Raw genomic sequence first — 21,467 nt, 5'->3', positions numbered from 1 at the left:
GATGTTCCTTGAAGGGTGGCAAAGGCTTGTGCATGGTGGTGATTTGCAGCAGCGTGGGCATCAGTCAGATTGTCTGCTAGGGTGGTGAGGGCATCGTTGGGTGTGTCTTTGATGTTGGCCAGTGCTACCCTTACTGACGTTGGCAGGCGCTGCAGCCAGAGTGCCTTGAGGATGTCAATGAATCTGGGAGAACCATCTGCTGCAGGAGGAAGACAGGTGAGGGCTCTCATCTCAAGAAGGGTGGCGGATGGGCGTTGATCACCCAAGGGTTGCTGTGCTGCATCAAAGATCTGTTGTACATGAATGGCTGGGGATGGTGTGAGTCTCTCCAGTAGGACCTTCTTCAGGTCTTCATACTGCATGACGCCGGTGCCCTTAGTGTCCAGCCACTCTGTCAGTTGACGAAAGCGGTGGTCTGGCAAGGCAGCGAGGACGTAATATGCCTTGGATGGCAAGGATCGTACATCCTTAATTTGAAGTGTGACTTCGGCCCGACATAACCAAGTGTAGGCGCTAGTTGGTTTGAAAGTCGAAGGCTTGACTTGGGCGATGGTGTTGGAAGGAGCGACGAAAGGGGAGGGCGATGTGTCTTCGTCAGACATGTTGGCTGGGTGTTGGTGCTGAAGGGTCACCACTTTAGCAGGAATGATCAAGATGAGAAATCTTAGAGTTATGATTAATTAACAAACGACAGTGGTATTTATGTGGATTGCTGACCTATCAGTGGCCAGAAAATTTATATAGTAACTAACAGACCAATAGTGCACATGTATTTGATTTTAGACTTTATGCCTTCTGAATATATGAAAACCAGGTGTGTCGCAACAATAATAATATCCTGCTGGCAGTCCACGAGCAGGTGCGCTGCAGGTGGCGACAGACTGTTGGCAAAACGTGGGAAACTTCCGTGGCACAATACCTTGTCTTACTGAAGATCCCAATACTTCTCAGATTCCGTACGTTCTGTGTGCTTCTTAAATCCTAGTTATTTCTGATGTTGAATGTTCCCTTTCATCATAGGTATCCCGGATGCCCTTCAGAATCCTATGGAACATTTGCCATTTTTATTCTCTCTTTTACCTTTATTGAATAAAAATTATATTCACAGTTATCTCGGCATTGTTAAGATCTTATGTCTGCCCTTCGCCTAAATCTTATCTTCAATTGTTCCCTCACCCCATCCATCATTAATGGAATCTCTCTTCCCAACATTGACTTTCAGTGTCAAAAGCGTAAAGAATTAACCGGCACACTGAATAACTTATTAATCCTGATCTCATCATGATAAAGACCATTAATTATTGTCTTCACTACCTACAGCCAATTCTCACTCTACAGCAAGCTACAATTTCCATTCATCTACTCGTCTGCCTGCCTTCTCCCTCACTCCCACATGTTGTTACCTTTCTTTTCTCCCAAAAGGCCATTGTCTTGCTTCCCAGAATACGAGCATCTAATCCACTTAAGCCAAACAAAGGCTGAGTTAAACGCACTCTGCTGATTACCAGTGAGACTAATGCTATTAAGTCTCCTAAAAGCTAAGGCATGAAACAAAAGCATTATTATTATTGTTGTTATCCCACCGGATGCTAATCTTAAGCGTTCTCCAGCTTATTACTTAGATCATTCATTTCCCACCACCACACGTAAAGATTTGTCTGTCATTCGGGTTTTTAAGTTATGATACCCTTAAAAACCAATAATAATAATAATAATAATAATAATAATAATAATAATAATAATAATAATAATGTGTACAGTAGGATAAAGCTCTTTTTAGTCACATTCCTTCTCGCAAGATCACATATTTCTTTGCACCTGCTTTTTATTTATTTGTTCATTTCCCATTACCCAAAATATTTTCTATACGGCAAAGCTTCCTTTTGAAGTCTTCCTTTAAAAGGGAAAACAATGTGTAACTTATTCCACTCAGACATTTTTTATCTGAGAAAAGATTTAACACGAGCCTTCACATCACGTGTAATGGCACCTGGACAAAATATCCGCTGACGGAATAATGGGAAACCATTAAACATTAACAATCCAATGATATACTCAAAGGAAGGGTGAACCGAACTTCAGATAAAAGAAAAAATTATATAATAAATCTGAATCATTTTTATTTTGACACATTCCCATTTCTTTGCTTCTCTTTTACCCAAATGAGCCTTTAATTCTTTGCAAGTTTTCTTTCCAAACTGATTACACTGAATTGTTTGATTATTTTGAATAATTTTCAAACCAGTACTTGTTCGTGTCAATGGAACATCTGTATATATCACAATTAAAATTCTTGCTTTTGTAGGGATCTGCGGAAGGGCAAGAGTCGGTTCAGTACTCATAATCTAAATCTTTCAAGTGCACGGGTACACGCAAAAGGTACGGAAGAAATGAAATTTTCGCTGACTTCCCTACATAGAGTTAGTTAATCTCTCAATATTAACGGATGAAAGAAAGTTAATACAAATCTGAAACAGGGTTTAATTTGGACAGTCAGCTCTGTACCCCCCAAGAATTACAGGGTCCATATCAATGGATTAACATTATGCTTCAACTTACACCAAAACCTTTCGCAATATAGCCTACTTTACTGACAGAAAATGTTTTTTCCAAAGAGATAGTCAAATTAATGCAAAGTTACCAGCAAATATTAGCTGCTCATAATAAGGTGTTAACCTCGTTAAGTCTGACCAGTTAAAGTTTCCGATTGATATCGGATAATTGTTAGAACTCATAAAACATTAACATTTTAAAAGAAAAAAATAAATAACAACGAACAATAGTTTGACAAACCTGTAACTTAACGGAAATAATATATTCATGACCTGTGGTGTGTTTAGCTATTTTTCAGATCCATAGTCAACATCGTTAGTCATTTTTAAATTATCCGAAGAATATAGGGAAACGAGCCAGGCACATTACTGATGTTTGTTTAGGCCTGTAAAAGGAAAACTCACCTCTTAAAGAATTTACAACTAAAACCCAAGAAAAAAACATATTTTAAGGCAGCGCGCGAGCAGAGTTTTCTCATTTACATAAATGGCAAGAGAGTATGAAATCTTTGCCAGCTCGCTCGCGTTTGAGATTACATACTGATTCTGCAATGCTTATCTCATGAGAATTGCTTTCGTCAATATAACGATTCCAGTTCACGTGCAAAGTATCCTCCCAACACTAGGAATTAATACAAAATTGTGACAAGTACGTGCAATGACCACGCTATGCAATTAATAATTTGTCAAAACTAATGAAATTATTACAGGGTGCTCAAGGACTAAGAGCCCGCTCTTGGTAATAGTCGGTTTCATAAAAACACGAAAAATCATGCTGTCTTTTAGGTTTACAACCATGGACCTCTGAAATTCCATCACAAGGAGCAGCCTTTTATATTTTGGTTTTAAGTAGAAGCTTTAACTAGCATATGTCGGGATTGCTTACCTTCGTGCTATCTGGCACGTGACTTTTTTGAAAATAAATTGCTAAGATTCCTCAGAATTTGTTTAACACTGATCGAATAATTATGCACACTTTGCCGTCTCGGAATGATCATAATCAGCATTTAAACCGCTATGGCCAGGGAATGCATAAGCCAAATGCTCATGCAAAGACGGATTTTCCATAAAAGTTAAAAGAGGCTGGCGTTTTTTGCTGGGCCAGACAAAACTTCACTTTGCACTGGGACATCAGCATTTTATATTATCATCCTCGTTTCTATCTCAGGTTATATGGGAACTTCTAGATTTTAATTTTGAAATAACAGTTTGATAAGATCGAAAGTTAGACTCGCATTATGTAGAGACTCGAATGCCAAAATTGATTCTTATACTTAAAAACTGTCTATTTGACTGCCTCTTCTTGTCTCTCTTTTAAGTCCTCTTAGAATGGCGAGGTCATGGAATGTGCCCAATTGATATCCACCCTCTTTATCTCGCTGTTTTTTCCAATCTGCGTCCTTCACCGAACACCGAAAAACAAACCTCCGTCTGTCTGTTGTGGTATTTTACATTTAACGTTTACTTGGTCAGCCATTGTAATAATTACGGTCACGCCACTGGAAGCCCTTCTTATGTAGGGATAGCTTGGGCAAAGGATGGGAGGATTAATGAAAAAAATATGACATTACTTACTGTACGTTTACTCATGATTTGATCCGTCTTTTTCCTATAGCGAAGTTTCATCTAATCCTTTCGTGTCCATTTCTTTTGTCTTCTATTTCATATCTTAATGCTTGACCAAAACTGAAGTTAAGGTGCCCGCCATATAGGCTTTTGTATTAATAAAAAAAACTGTTTAATGGCTATTTCTAAAATGTTCATATGTATCTCTCTCTCTCTCTCTCTCTCTCTCTCTCTCTCTCTCTCTCTCTCTCTCTCTATATATATATATATATATATATATATATATATATATATATATATATATATATATATATGTGTGTGTGTGTGTGTGTGTGTGTGTGTATGTATATATATTCTAAACTCAGGTGGGGACTTACCACAAGTGATGATACAATCTGACTAGAATTCCTGGGTTGGTAGAACGTAGAAGAAAGGAAAATGAGCTGAGGGCTTTCCTAGAAAGGGGAATTTTAGATAAACTCTTAGGATAACTAGAATCACATAAATTTACAATAACACAAATCAGAAGATGGGAATAATTAGAACAGGTAAATGGGGTCCTGTTGGAGCACTAAATTAAGATGAACAGGTGATAACTGGGTGCTGGGGATTTCACTTGAAGGGCACCGTGAGTTAATTTGCAGTGGGTTTGCCATGGCAATGAAAGGACAATCGAAGCAGAAGGATCCACAGTGAGAAAACTCCGTCTGCAGTGGTGAATGTATGCAATTAACTGAGGAAATTAGCACAATTAAAGATTCAAGGATGCACTGATGGTGCCAACAGATCCTTTGGTATGACATTGTTGAATTCACTTATGAACATAAATAATACCAAAGGCAGGTCTGTATGAGAATTGCATTGGAAACGTGGAAAATGGAATAGCAAAAGAAAAAAGGACAACATGACTGGTAAAACTCGAATTCCTGGCACTGTACCTTGTGTTGGAGAGATGGGTCCTGGTAGATATCCTGAAGATGGGGTGGCAGGTATTAAGGGAATCGGCACTGGAAATATACTGGACTGGAAGTCAGCCACGTGGTTTGGGAGATGGCTCTTAGTGAGTGGAGCTCAAAGGGCAGCAGGTGTTAGGTCTGCGTCCGCTGTGTCTCTGACGAGAGGCGTTGTGTATTGGTCCTCTTATTCCTTCTCCCGGATTAATTTCCCATTCTTGCAGGAGTGAGTCATCCATTTTCTATCATGCTGCCTTTACCTTGTGGTTCGCTTTGTTGACAGCATGCTAACACACCAGGCCCTAATGGGTGATCTCGCATCATGTGATCGCCCAACTTTCTCTTTTGGTGTGCAGGCCAGCTGTCCCGGGTTAATGCCTCCTGTGGCGCTGACTCTGGAACTCCCTTGAGTAGTGCCTGGCGTGATCATATGGTCGGGGCTTGTCTGCAAGGGAGGCAAAGTGACCTGGAAAGGAGTTTTAAAACAGTCACATGATCTAGGAAGGGAATGAAGAATGCCAATGGGAAGAATAATAGAGCTTTGCAGGAGAAGCAAATTCTCTATGACTGACTGTTAATGTTGACAGTAATATGAAATAATTTTACTTTAACGTCTTTTGAATATGATGTTCTTAAAAGGAGAGTTGGCTTGGAAAGAGGTGTCACTCGTTGCAATATATATCTATATGTAGAATACCATTGACTTAGAAATAAAGTTGCTATATTTTAGAAGGCCGTATGTTAGAAAAATAAGGAAAAACACAAAGAGAAGAATAGAAAAAGTAAGTATACTTATGGATAAACAGTAGTGTAAGTCAGGAGAACTAAAGCAATGGTTCATAGTGCTAGAAAAATGTCTCAAACATAAAAAACAAAAAGAAAAATCACTTTTCATATCGCCAAGATTTTCAAGTTTCCAGTTTATGGTTCTCAGAAGTTATAGCTAGAGGAAATACATCAGCAAAATCTGTATATATATATATATATATATATATATATATATATATATATATATATATATATATATATATATATATATATATATATATATATATATATATATGTGTGTGTGTGTGTGTGTGTGTGTGTGTGTGTGTGTATATATTATACATATATAAATATATATATATATATATATATATATATATATATATATATATATATATATATATATACATATATATATATATATATATATATATATATATATATATATATATATATATAAAATATATATAAATATATATATATATATATATATATATATATATATATATATATATATATATATATATATATATATATATATATATATATATATATATATATATATATATATATATATATATATATATATATATATATATATATATATATATAAGTTAAGAGGCCACAATGCCTCTTAACTTCTCAAATGCCTCTTAACTTTTCGTTTTTTTTATACGCTTGTCACTGTAAAGCCTCAGGTCCAAGCGTAAGAAATTTGAAGCAGTTACGATGTCCGGAAGTGGAAACGAACCCGCGTCCCATAATCACAAAGACCTGACCACGAGAATGATAAAAGTTGTTTGCTTCTCGCGCATACATATACCTTCCGAATTCAGATATATTTATTAGAGTTGGAATAGACCCACCTCACCATCGTAGTGAAGTGAGTAATCTTTAAAAAGACCTTGTGGCCATTAAAATTACATATGTATCTGGCAAATAGTGACAGCAGATTCTACATATATATTTCAGCCTAAAAGCAATAAAAGTGATTGCCCACTTGGCTATGATGGTGAGGATGGGTCTGTTCCAGCTCTAATAAATATATCTGAATTCGGAAGGTATATGTATGTATATGAGAAGCAATAGACTTATCATAACTGCTTCCAGTTTCTTGCACTTGGACCTAAGGGTTTGTAGTGACAAGCGTATCCAAAAAGCGAAAAAATTCGAGAAGTTAAGAGGACATTGTGGCTATACAATTACATATACTGTATATATATATATATATATATATATATATATATATATATATATATATATATATATATATATATGTATATATATATATATATATATATATATATATATATATATATATATATATATATATAACGTATATATATATATGCCTTCTTTTGAAGGACTTTTTGATTTGGCTTTGGGTCGACCTGTGGTCTCGATCGGCTGCCCTGAGTATGTTTCATGTATCATACCAGACCCAACGCCCTTTCTTCCCAGCAGCGAGATTATATGGCGAGCGTTCGATGTGAGATGTTTGTTATGTTTTTAGAAGGTGTTGTAGTATATTTAGTCTGTAACATCCATATATATATATCCATTTGCTTTTTATATATTATATATATATATATATGTCTGCCTCTGATCAGCCGGCTTGCGGGATTGAACCCGCGCCACAGACCTCTACGAAGTCCGATATATATATATATATATATATATATATATATATATATATATATATATATATATATATATATATATATATATATATATATAATGATAACCCAATGACTTCCTTACGTTCTTTACTTCCTAGCACTTTCTCCCGCGTTAGTCAGACTAGAGAAATGTTTTCTCTCTGTAATTGTTTCCTAACTGTTCAGCCTAACGATTGGAAAGACACTCTCACGAACATACAAAAGAAGGAGAGGTTATGCCCTCTGTCATACCCATCCTGGTGGGAAAACTTTTCCCACCCAAACAGAAATTTCACTGAGGAAGAAGAAAAGAGGAAAACGGACACAGCGAGCGAGGGAAGAGAGAATCTTACCTACAGAAAAGTACACTAGATATTATTTTTCGTCATCAATAGGTCCCCCAAGTTCAAAACAGGTTGAAAAAAATTCTCTCAACAAAAGTTTTTTTCTTCAGGCCAACGTTTTGAAAATATAAGTCTGATAGAATGGTTCGGGTAGAAATATTCCTTGAGTTATGTATATTCCACTTCGTGTTTTTGCCATTCAGTTAGTTTAATTAATTATTAATGTTCATTTAGAAAAAATCTGTCAGGGAATAATTAACTCAAAAAAACTCACAGAGCCTCTGAGCTTTATCAGTGTCAGCAGTTTTAAAAACTCCTCATTCCTTCACGCCTTCCATAAAAGCCTGAGAAGCTGTATCAGCGCCAGCACTTCAAAAGCCCCTTCACTCCTACAAGGCCATTAGCTACCCAATTTCCTTGCTTCCTGGATGTTGAAAACCTTTCTCTTTTAAACGTCACCTAGGTCTATTCACGTATGGTCTCGACTTCCTTTAAGCTGAAAAAAGGGGGCACTAAAACACTGAATAATTAGGGATAGTTCTTTGATAGCTAAGTCTCCTTTCATCTCTATCCATTCCTGAAAAGAAACCACAACGCTCATTATGGCGCCATTATAAGCATTCATTTAAATCTCTTTATTAATTAGTTCTCCGTACTAAACATAGTTTATGATATCGAACTTCCTGTTTCTTGTATTGTAACTTACTCTCGCTCTCTCTCAAACAAGTCGAGAGGAGCATAGAATGAAGAAAGACACCAACTTGACACTTACCTAGAAGCCGCAAAGTTCGGCTATACACTAAGGAACTTAGCCGTGAGAAATGTTTGCCTTTGATAAAAATATAATTCCCCTGTTAACTTATACTGTGAGAAGAGTTAGAGTTCCAAATTTATCGAATGCATTCACTAGGAACTTTTCTACCTGGAATATTCAATCATCAAAAAGTCTGCTTGAATTCGTAAGGCTTCCATAACGTGAGTAATTGGCAAATACACTGACCGAGAGACAGAGATATGGGAAATGTCAGCACATCAACAAGACCTGAAAACTGTCATGCCTGGGTGATAACAGAGAGAGAGAGAGAGAGAGAGAGAGAGAGAGAGAGAGAGAGAGAGAGAGAGAGAGAGTTGCGCATTCGAAAAGAATCTAGTTACGGTTTGAAAACAGAGGAAAGTGTCCAGGGAAAATAAAACTCAAAAGTAATCTCATGTGAAACTGAGAGTGAAAAGTAAAATCTCGCATAAGCCAGTCTCGTTAAGTCAGAGAGAGAGAGAGAGAGAGAGAGAGAGAGAGAGAGAGAGAGAGAGAGAGAGAGAGAGAGAAATTATCATGGGAATCTTGGAGCCGCAAAACCCTTCTCTGTTTAACCGCAGTCACTTCACGTGATGACAACCCACTGCAGAGCAGCCATTTTGTGTTTTTATTTTCATTCCTCTCTTTGTACAAAAGCTTGTAAGGTTACTGGCAAAACATAAATGCTTTATCAATGGCCGAATCATTTGTGATGAATGAATCACTTCATTAAAGCCTATTTGACGTCTCAAAGATGGAAAAGCCAGAAAGGTTAAGATAAAAAAAGTCCCACTATTATGATATCATGTCTGCATGGTGGTTGAGGGGGGTGGGGGAGATCGCGTGAAGCCTGGCATCGGAAAGGTAGCCGGAGGACACTGTTTGTTCTTTTATATTCACGCTCCAGAGACAGAGCTCGTGTATACATTATCATCGCAGACGTCATTCTCTCAAAACAATATCTTAAGCAATGCATAATTGCTACGTATAAGAAAAAGCCCATGTGCAAGATTATAATTTTTTGGCATGCCTTCGTCTCTTAGAATAACCAGCATAGCAGTGATTCTAAAAGTTTTGAAACAGCCGGCATAGGAAACAAATCATGAGAAATGATTCGTGTCTTCAGTGGTATCACAGGCTACGTTGTTTCCACGTTTTTAATTACACATACACACACACACACACACACACACACACACACACACACACACACATATATATATATATATATATATATATATATATATATATATAAAATATATGTATATATATAAATATATATATATATATATATATATATATATATATATATATATATATATATATATATATATATATATATATATATAATATATATATATATATATATATATATATATATATATATATATATATATATATATATATATATATATATATATATATATATATATATATATATATATATATATATATATATATATATATATATGTGTGTGTGTGTGTGTGTGTGTGTATATATATATATATATATATATATATATATATATATATATATATATATATATATATATATATATATATATATATATATATATATATATATATATATATATATATATATATATATATATATATATATATATATATATATATACACACACACATATATATATATATATATATATATATATATATATATATATATATATATACATACATATATAAATATATATACATATACTGTATATATATATATATATATATATATATATATATATATATATATATATATATATATATATATATATATATATATATATATATATATGTGTGTGTGTGTGTGTGTGTGTGTATTTACATATATATATATATATATATATATATATATATATATATATATATATATATATATATATATATATATATATATATATATATATATATATATATATATATATATATATATATTATAAATACACACACACACACACACATATATATATATATATATATATATATATATATATATATATATATATATATATATACATATACATACAGTATATATTTCTCGTGCACCAGAACTACAATTTAGATATGCTGGAAAGACTAGGTGGTTAAAGGATTTGGGTGAGCGAATTCAGTGTGTGTGAGAAGAAAGAGCTTGATAGAGGGCAGACCCACTTTCTAAATCAGGTATTAGTCACTTACAAAAAATCACAGATAATAAATACATAAGCTTAATCGTATTGGCCAGAATCCCAATCGAATTGTTAAGGAAATTAGTTCCAAGGAGTCAATGAATTCCAGAGAGGCTCCATAAGCCAACTGAGCGTGTGAATTGTTGCCTAGGGTACAAAAATCCGACAGCCAGAACCTACTGTAGAACTGCGTACCTATAATATTTTTATGGTACAGTTGGCCTATAACAAAAGAAAAGCTACATACATCGTGACTCTGATATGCACAAGTGCCCTTGCTTAATATGCTAATTAACTTTCGCATTACTCACCTAAGCCTTCTTTCTCTTATATTATACTACTCTCATATTTAGGACGCTGATTTGCTACCTCGCATTCTCATAAGGACAGTATCATTGTCAGTTTGTGTCACTAACGATCCTGCACTCAACCCTTCTTTAGTGGTTTCTTATCCAGTAAGGGTTTCCTTGCATCTGACATTCCGTCTGGGCGAATTAAGAGTCCCTGCATCTCCTGGCTCGCCAGGTAAAGCATCACCCGAGAGACCAACACATCTCACATATCACCTTACGGGGTTGACCAAGTGTTGCGTTCAGTGACTTATTTAACCCACCACAAGATGTGGGACGTCATTCTTACACCCGTTCTCATCATTTCTTATGATGTACAGCCTTTCCTCCTTTCTGCGGTTGTCTGCCATCTTACCCTAAGGTCATTTTTCTTCTTTCCTTTTACTCTTTTCCATCAACTGTGTACTTCTTAAACAAAAAGATGCCTATCACAAGATATTCACATGTGAGCAAATGAGGCACCTTCACGAGCAAAAGTCCCGATGTCTAACACAATTAACGTTCATATATTCTCTCATCTATTTTATTTCATTCTCATTCCCAAAACAGACTATCATAGTTTGCAAGATTTTCAGACACAACATCGAGACTTAAGCTACGCACATAGCAACATCACACATACGCATAATTCAGATTCATAATATGAGGGAGAAAGCAGCAGCGAGCATTCCCACTCGTCGCTGCAATGGACAAAGACGAAAAGTGGCAGAGAAACCAGCTATCGTTAGTGAATGATCAATCAGTTCGCCTCTAAATGCAACTTTGACATATGAGAGCACTGTTCAGTAGTCCGGAAAGATGCCATTCATGGGGCTACACAGGTTGAAATATGGGAATAAGGATATAAAATGAATACAGGAAACAGGCACATACGGAGAACGCTCAGGGCAATGGACGTGAGAAAGAAATACAACGAAAATAACTGATGCAGCAGGTATAGCAAAAGGGAATAAAAGATTCTAAAGTGATAAAGAAAATAACAAGAGGAATGAGGACAAGGGAAATAATGGTAGACTTAAAAAAATCATGCAAAATATTAAAAAGCATGTAAATGGCATCAGTGCAGGAATGGATACACTTCAATGAGATGAAAAAAGAATGACTCGGTCAAAAGAGTAAGCAAAGGAACAGCACCCGCGCCATAAAACATGACGTCATGTTCAGGTAAGAGAGAGAGACAGCGAGTGTAAATAAGAAGAGTGCTCTTAACACGGGAAGATGTGTATAGCAAATAAGTAAAGAAACAGACACAACGAAAATAGTCAGAAGAAGTAAAGGAGATGTTGATGAGAAAAATAAAAACAAAGCACAGTAATGTTGATCAAAGTGAGATAAAACATGGTAAGCAGGAATTAGAGTACGGGAAATGACATACGGAACCGCTACCACACGAGCTCAGAAATATAAATAGAATGAGAAGCTAAAGAATGTAAGGGGAAATTAGTAATTTAAATAAAGGAAGATCAGTGGAATACAAACATATACAGAAAAGAAAATGCCTTTAGTTGAGAGTCCGCGGTGCAATAAAGAAGAGGAAATGAAAACGCAGTAAGAAATTATATAAGAAGACAAGTTTGCGCCAGAAAAATAAACGAAAAGGAAGAACAAAGCAGAAATACTATTGAAGGAAGCACGAAATGGAGACACCAAAAGGGGAAGCGAGATCAGCACAAAGACTAAACTCACTCTTCTGGCACAAACACGCAAACAAAATTAAAAGCCTGGATCCATGTCCACATTCCTCTAACAGTCCACTAGATTATTCTCTGGTCCACAACCCACCCCTATACAATCTCATTTAAATTCAGTAATAATTCATTTAAAGATATATTGTGAACAGACTCGAGTGAGTGCACAACACTCCAACTTCGTTGATGGGGCTGAGTGCTGGGAAAAGTGTCTCGTGAGAGTCTAGTCATTAGTTAGTTGGATCAGTTAGTAATTAGTTGGCATAGGGTCCAAAAGAATTAAGCCACATAGTGGAACGTCTGTCTTTCCTGTGCGTTTAACATCAAATAAATTGCAAAAGGAACTATCATAAAAATGTGAATGACAAATATGAAGTACATAATATGTGCGTATGCATACCCACATGCATTCTGAATCATGCGTACACATGAAGCCTCTTCATTTCAGATATTCTCTGGATCTCTCTATCTTGCTGTCCAACAACTCCATCTCCCTCTTATTATTGTCTTAAGGGCTGACTGGTCGAAATTGCTCCAGTGCTCACTTTAGAGCCTAAATTTCATAAATCTTTAAAGGCTCTTTATGTCAGAAGCTCAATATCTTCATATACATTTTCGAGACATAATTAAGAGAAATGATATCTTGGAACCGTATGTGAAAATGTTCTCTTTTCTTCGAATTTCTGGTTTTTTAGTAAAAAAAGTACTTCAGTTTACTGTAGTTCCAAATGAGTGAGTGTGGAACAACAATCGAAAGTTATAGGATGGGAAATTAATGAGGCAGTAAAAGAGAAAAGAATGAGCAGACCCTCTCGCTTGATGCTTTATTCTTCGAATCCACAAATCTCTGTTTGTATTGAGGTATACGATATTTGAAAATAAACACGAAGGTAGTACAGAAACCTTAACATGGAGAAGGTCACAAAACATTAAAATCCTAAAGTCTGGTGAAATACGATACTCTAAAGAACCTTATAAAAATTTAGATATGTAACAATACCAACAGCTATACCGTATATTTCAATGATCCTGGATATTAAAATATTGTCTGTGCTCTGCGTATGTATTTACTCAAAATACTGTACAACGAACTTTTATCAAATGTTACAAAATATATTTGTTTTTACAAGGTTTCCTATTACTTTCGAAAATGAGGACGGAGAGCAGCTTCTTTGTTACTCCTCCGCAAAAAAAAGAAGAAGAAGAAGACGAAGAAACATGAATTTTGAATCTAGGACACCACTCTCACCATTTCCGGCAAATGCTCCCTCAGTGCGCTGTACTAATCCTCATCGCTATCCCAAAAGGGGATAATTCACAACAAGAACAACGTATCCTTTAGTGAGCAGTTGCAGACCAATTCTATTGAGACTCAACTCGCCGTGCTGAATTACAGGCAAGTAATATAACCCCGTTCCAGCCATTTCAAAGAGGAAATGGCGAACGCCGTCCCGAAGAACGTCGATCTGTTCGCGTGGTTCAGAAATCACAGTTTATATAATTTCTGGATTGTAACTGACTGGGTGTTAACAAATGCTCTGCTTGGCAAAATCATCCCACCATCGATCTATAGCATCCCGCAATGAAAACCAGATTTACGTCTGTGCGGGAGCGCGGTTGCGTTTGAGGGAAAGAAGAATGTTAAAAGTTAAACTTTTATGATCAATGAAGGCCCGTTCAGGGAGTGATACCAAAGAAAATAATAAAAGGAGTCGCCCGTCCAATGTGGAACTACTAAATGAAGGACAATTATGACATCAACGGCTTCTTATGTATGAACAGCAAGATCATTAAAAACACATCAACCACTAACCCTTACCCTTAAATATACTAAATATTAAAGTCCTTCCATCCTAACCATTTTCGCAACATGGAGGCCATATGTATATATATATATATATATATATATATATATATATATATATATATATATATATATATATATATATATATATAATATATATATATATTATATATATATATATATATATATATATATATATATGCATATATATATATATATATATATATATATATATATATATATATATATATATATATATATATGTATATATATAATGCATAAGTGATTACGATCTAACAAAGTGCCTAGTGGATATTCTTAACCCATTGGTTGGTACCATCTGTGAAGCTAATATAATGAATAATGTGGACCAAATAAATAAACTAAATAGTGTAAAGATTAATAATGAATCCGTGTTTGTGCGTTTTAATGTGGAATTTTATTGGGATAATTAGAAAACGCACAGCTGAATATCTCATTTTCCAAGGATACTTTGAATTGATTTAAAAATTGTGTATACAAGAAAGCAAATGTGAATTCATTTGGAAATTTTATTCACAAAATTTGGTATAACGACAGGGAACTCTCTATCCCCAGTGTTAAGTAATTTATATATGGAATTTTTTGCCAACTATATGTTAAACAAAATCATTCCACGCAATGTAACATGGTTCAGGTATAACGACGATATAATTTGTTTGTGGCCAAAGAAAAAAAATGTAAATAACTTTATTAATAAGTTAAATCAATTAGTAACTTCAAATAAATTCACTATAGAAATGCAAGAGGATGGTTGCCTACCCTTTTTAGATTGCATGATGCATAGAATTAGTAATATGTTTAAATAGTGTATACAGAAAACTTACTAATATTTCTTCCTATGTGCACTTGTATTCTGGTCAAAGCAATAAGGTTAAGAAGTAAGTGTTCACGTCGATGCTTTCAAGAGCATTGCGTATCTGAAGCCTTGAATATACTGATGATGAAATACATAAGATTAGGAATGCTGGCAAAGAAATTGAAATATCCTGATTGTGAAATAGACACTGCATTAGAAGCGGCAAACAAGACCCAGTATCAAAACAAAAGAGAGCCTAACAACATAAAAAAAATTTCCTTGTACTACCATATAATAATAATATGAAAGATATCCCTTATCTTTATAAGAATTTTGGTGACAATGTCGCATTTCAGAGCAATAAAGCAATGAAACATGTAAATACAAACAATTCTCCCGACAATGCTAAAGGGTGTGTATATAAAATTCCATGTAAATATTGTGGCAACTTTCATACTTGGAAAACTGGTAAAACACTGGACAAGAGTAAGATATGCATAGGTGAACAGTGGAAATTTTGTACGTGTCAGTGAGCACAACCATACTGTCAACTGGGAAGGGACAAAAAAAGCGTGTACTCTGATAATACACAGGTAAGAAAGATTATTGAATCTAGTTTTATAAAAGAAAGTTACGGTCATAACATGAATATCAATCAAGGTAGGCATAAACTTGATCTTATAATTTCAAAAGATATTGGTAAAATGTTTAAATTTTAAGGAAGGCAGTAGCAATGCTTGGAAAAAAATTATCATATTTGAAGACAGTACTGAGTCACTAGCACCATTGAGTTTTTTGGTCCCTCCCCATTGACACCTATCATGCATGGATTTTTAGTCTCCAATGGTCTGTATGTTTATCGGCACTGTCTCTTGAGTGTATATTGTGATTTTCACCACCTGTTTGGTGGGGATTCGTAGTCTCAAACAATTGTGTATGTTCGTCTGTACTGTCTCTGTAGTATTCATACTGTGATTTCCACCACTATGCATCAGTCCGTCAGTGGCTTGGAAATTAAGCTGAAACAGTTTGGACCTACTCTCTCTCTCTCTCTCTCTCTCTATATATATATATATATATATATATATATATATATATATATATATATATATATATATATATATATATATACATACAGAGAGAGAGAGAGAGAGAGAGAGAGAGAGAGAGAGAGAGAGAAATTAACACACAATCACGTGTGGAACAAAAATAAATTCCTGACCCACATCAGGATCGAACCCAGGTCTTTCAATTGAAAGGCAAGGGCCCTGCCACTAGGCCACTATATATATACAATTCATATATATATATATATATATATATATATATATATATATATATATATATATATATATATATATACATGGGGTGTGATAATAAAGTATTGGGACTGTTGGTATAGTAAAGGAGCTAGAATGCACAGAATGAGGCAACTTGGCACAGATTGGCCTTGACCCCCACTGTGCATGCACACCAAGTTTTTTAGCGACCTACTAACTTCCGCTCTTTACTGCAGTGTTTGGAAGGAACGTGTGTCATGTGTGGTCGTCGAGTTGACTATGATGGAGAAAGTTGAGTAGAGAATCTGCATCAAATTTTGCCAAAAGCTTGGCGATACCTGCACACAGACCTATGCAAAGATGCAAAGAGTGTATGGAGAGGAGTGTATGAGCCGCACACGAGTGTATAAGTGGTTCAGACATTTTTAAGATGGCCGTCAAAATGTTGATAGTGACGAACGTTCTGGGAGACTCGCAACCAGCAGAACTGAGAAAAAACATCGTTTTCTTCGACTACAAGGGGATTGTTCATCGTGAGTATGCTCCACCTGGTCAGACAGTAAACAAGGAGTACTACTGTGACCTGTTGGGGCATTTGCAGGATGCTAGTCGTCGGAAAAGGCCAGAATTGCATGCGTCTGGTGAGTGGCAATTTACACCATGACAACGCACCTGCCCATTCAGCGCAGCTTGTGCAGCAGTTTTTGGCCAAGCACAACATCTTCTAGGTTCGATGGCCACAGTATTCTCCAGATCTTGCACCTTGCGACTTTTTCTTCTTTCCAAAAATCAAATCCCACTTGGAGGGAAGAAGATTTCGGGACATCGACGAGATCCAAGTAAATGCGCCGAGGCCGCTGCTGATTATCCCGAAAAACGAGTTCCAGGAATGCTTCCATCAATGAAAACAGCACTGGATAAAGTGTATGACTTCCGAAGGGGATTAGTTCGTAGGAAATTAAATGCTAAAATGGTACGTTTTGTAGTTTCCTTTTTATAGCACCTGTCCTGATATTTTATGATCACACTATATATATGTATATATATATATATATATATATATATATATATATATATATATATATATATATATATATATATATATATATATATATATATATATATATATATATATATATATATATATATATATATATATATATATATATATATATATATATATATATATAATCAGAAAGCTACAAACGTCCTTTAATATCCAATTCACTCTACCTCGGAAATAATATATTTTCATATATGTTACCGAAGGGGAATTTTTAGTTGATAATAAGTCCACCGTCCCGTGTGTCGAACCAGCGACGGACGAGGAATCAGGACTACAGTGACGACTAACGAAATCGGCCACAAGAGAGGTATAAGTGAATAACATCTCCCATCAACTCACCCGTCGAACTCAGGTGTTTTGCGTTTGGAGACGATATCCACCCACCTCAGCCATGTTGACTGTGTAGTGCGTTTGTCGCACGTAGCCATATTATGACTATTTATCACATCACCGTGATTCATATACAATCAGAAAGCTACAAACGTCCTTTAATATCCAATTCACTCTACCTCGAAATAATATATTTTCATATATGTTACCGAAGGAATTTTTAGTTGATAATAAGTCCACCGTCCGTGAGGTCGAACCAGCGACGGACGAGAATCAGGACTCACAGTGACGCACTAACGAAATCGGCCACAAGAGAGGTATAAGTGAATAACATCTCCCATCAACTCACCCGTCGAACTCAGGTGTTTTGCGTTTGGAGACGATATCCACCCACCTCAGCCATGTTGACCGTGTAGTGCGTTTCGCACATAGCCATATTATGACTATTTATCACATCACCGTGATTCATATACAATCAGAAAGCTACAAACGTCCTTTAATATCCAATTCACTTACCTCGGAAATAATATATTTTCATATATGTTACCGAAGGGGAATTTTTAGTTGATAATAAGTCCACCGTCCGTGGTCGAACCAGCGACGGACGAGGAATCAGGACTACAGTGACGCACTAACGAAATCGGCCACAAGAGAGGTATATGAATAACATCTCCCATCAACTTACCCGTCGAACTCCTTTGTTTTGCGTTTGGAGACGATATAGACCTTTCAGCCATGTTGACCGTGTAGTGTCGTTTGTCGCGTAGCCATATTATGACTATTTATCACATCACCGTGATTCATATACAATCAGAAAGCTAAAACTTCCTTTAATATCCAATTCACTCTACCTCATGGTAATATATTTTCATATATGTTACCGAAGGGAATTTTTAGTTGATAATAAGTCCACCGTCCGTGGGGTCGAACCAGCGACGGACGAGGAATCAGGACTACAGTGACGCACTAACGAAATCGGCCACAAGAGAGGTATAAGTGAATAACATCTCCCATCAACTCACCTGTCGAACTCAGGTGTTTTGCGTTTGGAGACGATATCCACCCAGGTGGGTGGATATCGTCTCCAAACGGGACGGTGGACTTATTATCAACTAAAAATTCCCCTTCGTAACAAAAAAATATATTATTTCCGAGTAGAGTGTCTTGGATATTAAAAGGACGTTTGTAGCTTTCTGATTGTATATGAATCACGTGATGTGATAAATAGTCATAATATGGTCTGAGACAAACGCGACGGTCAACATGGCTGAGGTGGGTGGATATCGCTGCAAACGCAAAACACCTGAGTTCGAGTGAGTTGTTGGGAGATGTTATTCACTTATACCTCTCTTGTGGCTGATTTCGTTAGTGTTTGAAATCCTGATTCCTGTCCGTCGCTGGTTCGACCTGGTGGACTTATTATCAACTAAAAATTCCCCGTAACATTATATGAAAATATATTATTTCAGGTAGAGTGAAGATTAAAGCAATTTGCTGATTGTATATGAATCAATGTGATAAATAGTCATATATATATATATATATATATATATATATATATATATATATATATATATATATATATATATATGATGTCAGGATATATAACAGGCCTATATATATAATATATATATATATATATATATATATATATATATATATATATATATATATATATATATACCTACATATATAAATATATATATATATATATATATATATATATATATATATATATATATATATATATATATATATATATATATATATATATATATATATATATATATATATATATATGTATATATATATATATATATATATATATATATATATATATATATATATATATATATATATATATATATATATATATATATATATATATATATATATATATATATATATATATATATATATATATATATATATGTGTGTGTGTGTGTGTGTGTGTGTGTGTGTGTGTGTGTGTAACTGTTCTTGCTAAAGGTAGGGCCATAAATACTCAAGAAATGATCCACCTTCAATTCCATCATTCACTAGGTACTGCGTCAAGGATGAACTTTCTGCCCAGAAAATTTCCATGTTATCGGTTTCTTCAAACGCCAAGAAGAAGCTCATCAGCAATGTTTCAACACAACCCTACACACTATCAGATGCACTCATCATTTCCTGGATATTATGGCCTTTCCTTTCTAATACGTCAAGCACGTTCTACGGTGCACTTTGCACTCTTTTTCTTGATCTTCTTCTGTATGTGACTAAATTCCATGACAACAAACGGATCATAGCATGTGAAATGTCACTAGGGCCATGAGGAGGTCCTTTAAATTTTACTGATGCAGACTTAGATTCTTTACTGGAGAGAGAAAGAGATTCTTTAAAGGAGAAAGGGAAATTGTATGAATATTCCGTACATGGTGTAAGTCTACAACTTTCTCTTCTTGCCCTTCAAGATAATTTGTACAAAGCTCTAAGCAATAGGAAGTTTTTGCTATGGAAGTGAAATATGCATTAAGGGCTGGAAGGTGGGAAAGTGACTGGCTTTGGGAAATGGATGGCCAAAAATGTATGTCTCCGTTTCTATATGGTATCTTCATGGATGTAGATAGGCAAGAGGTCTGAGAATGACAAATGGTTGATGCTGCAGACGAAGCAGGGACAGTGAAGAGAAACTACAGGGACTGGTGAAAATGTTTGAAATTATTTGCATTAAGAGCAAGTTGGAATCAATTTAAGCAAAAGTAAGGTTATAATTGAAAGCAGGAAGATGAAGCAATTTGTGTCAATATAGCCAATGACAGTTAGAGTTAATAGCTTCATATAGGTATTTCGGAGTAATCATTTCAGGTGATGTCAGGATGATAACAGGCCTGTCACAAAAGAGGCAGCGGGATGTGTGCAAAAGGCTGTGAGATAACTCTTGAGCACCTACAGAAGCTAAATTTGTAATGTATGAAGGGATTGTTGCACCAATTCTGCCCTATGAAAGTTAAGAGTGGATGTATAAACTAAGTGTTATAGAATAAAGAGGTGGAGACTGTAGATAAATAGCTTAGTTTATGGCATAAGAAGAATGGGAGGGCGAGATATATAGATATGTAGAAGGATTGCTATAAATATTAGCACTGGTGAGAGGATGGCTCAGAGTGTTTTGAGAGGATTTTGTTGTGTGGAGTGAATAATGAAAGTCACGGTAGATGGAGTGAAAGGGGTAACAGAGAATTATTAGTAGGAAGGGCCACAACGATGAAAACAAGAGAGTGCATGCAAGACAGGTGAATGGCGCAGTGT

General features: G+C 35.3%; 1 protein-coding gene across 1 annotated transcript in view; it reads left to right on the top strand.

The window, feature by feature from the left end:
• Nucleotides 1-21,467, top strand: part of LOC136834433 (uncharacterized) — a 383,224-nt gene that overhangs the window by 234,193 nt on the left and 127,564 nt on the right. The window lies entirely within an intron of this gene.

The sequence above is a fragment of the Macrobrachium rosenbergii genome, chromosome 53 (assembly GCF_040412425.1).
Source record: "Macrobrachium rosenbergii isolate ZJJX-2024 chromosome 53, ASM4041242v1, whole genome shotgun sequence".
Lineage (NCBI taxonomy): Eukaryota > Metazoa > Arthropoda > Malacostraca > Decapoda > Palaemonidae > Macrobrachium > Macrobrachium rosenbergii.
The sequence above is the reverse complement of the archived record's forward strand: the minus strand, read 5'-3'. Positions and strand labels throughout refer to the sequence as shown.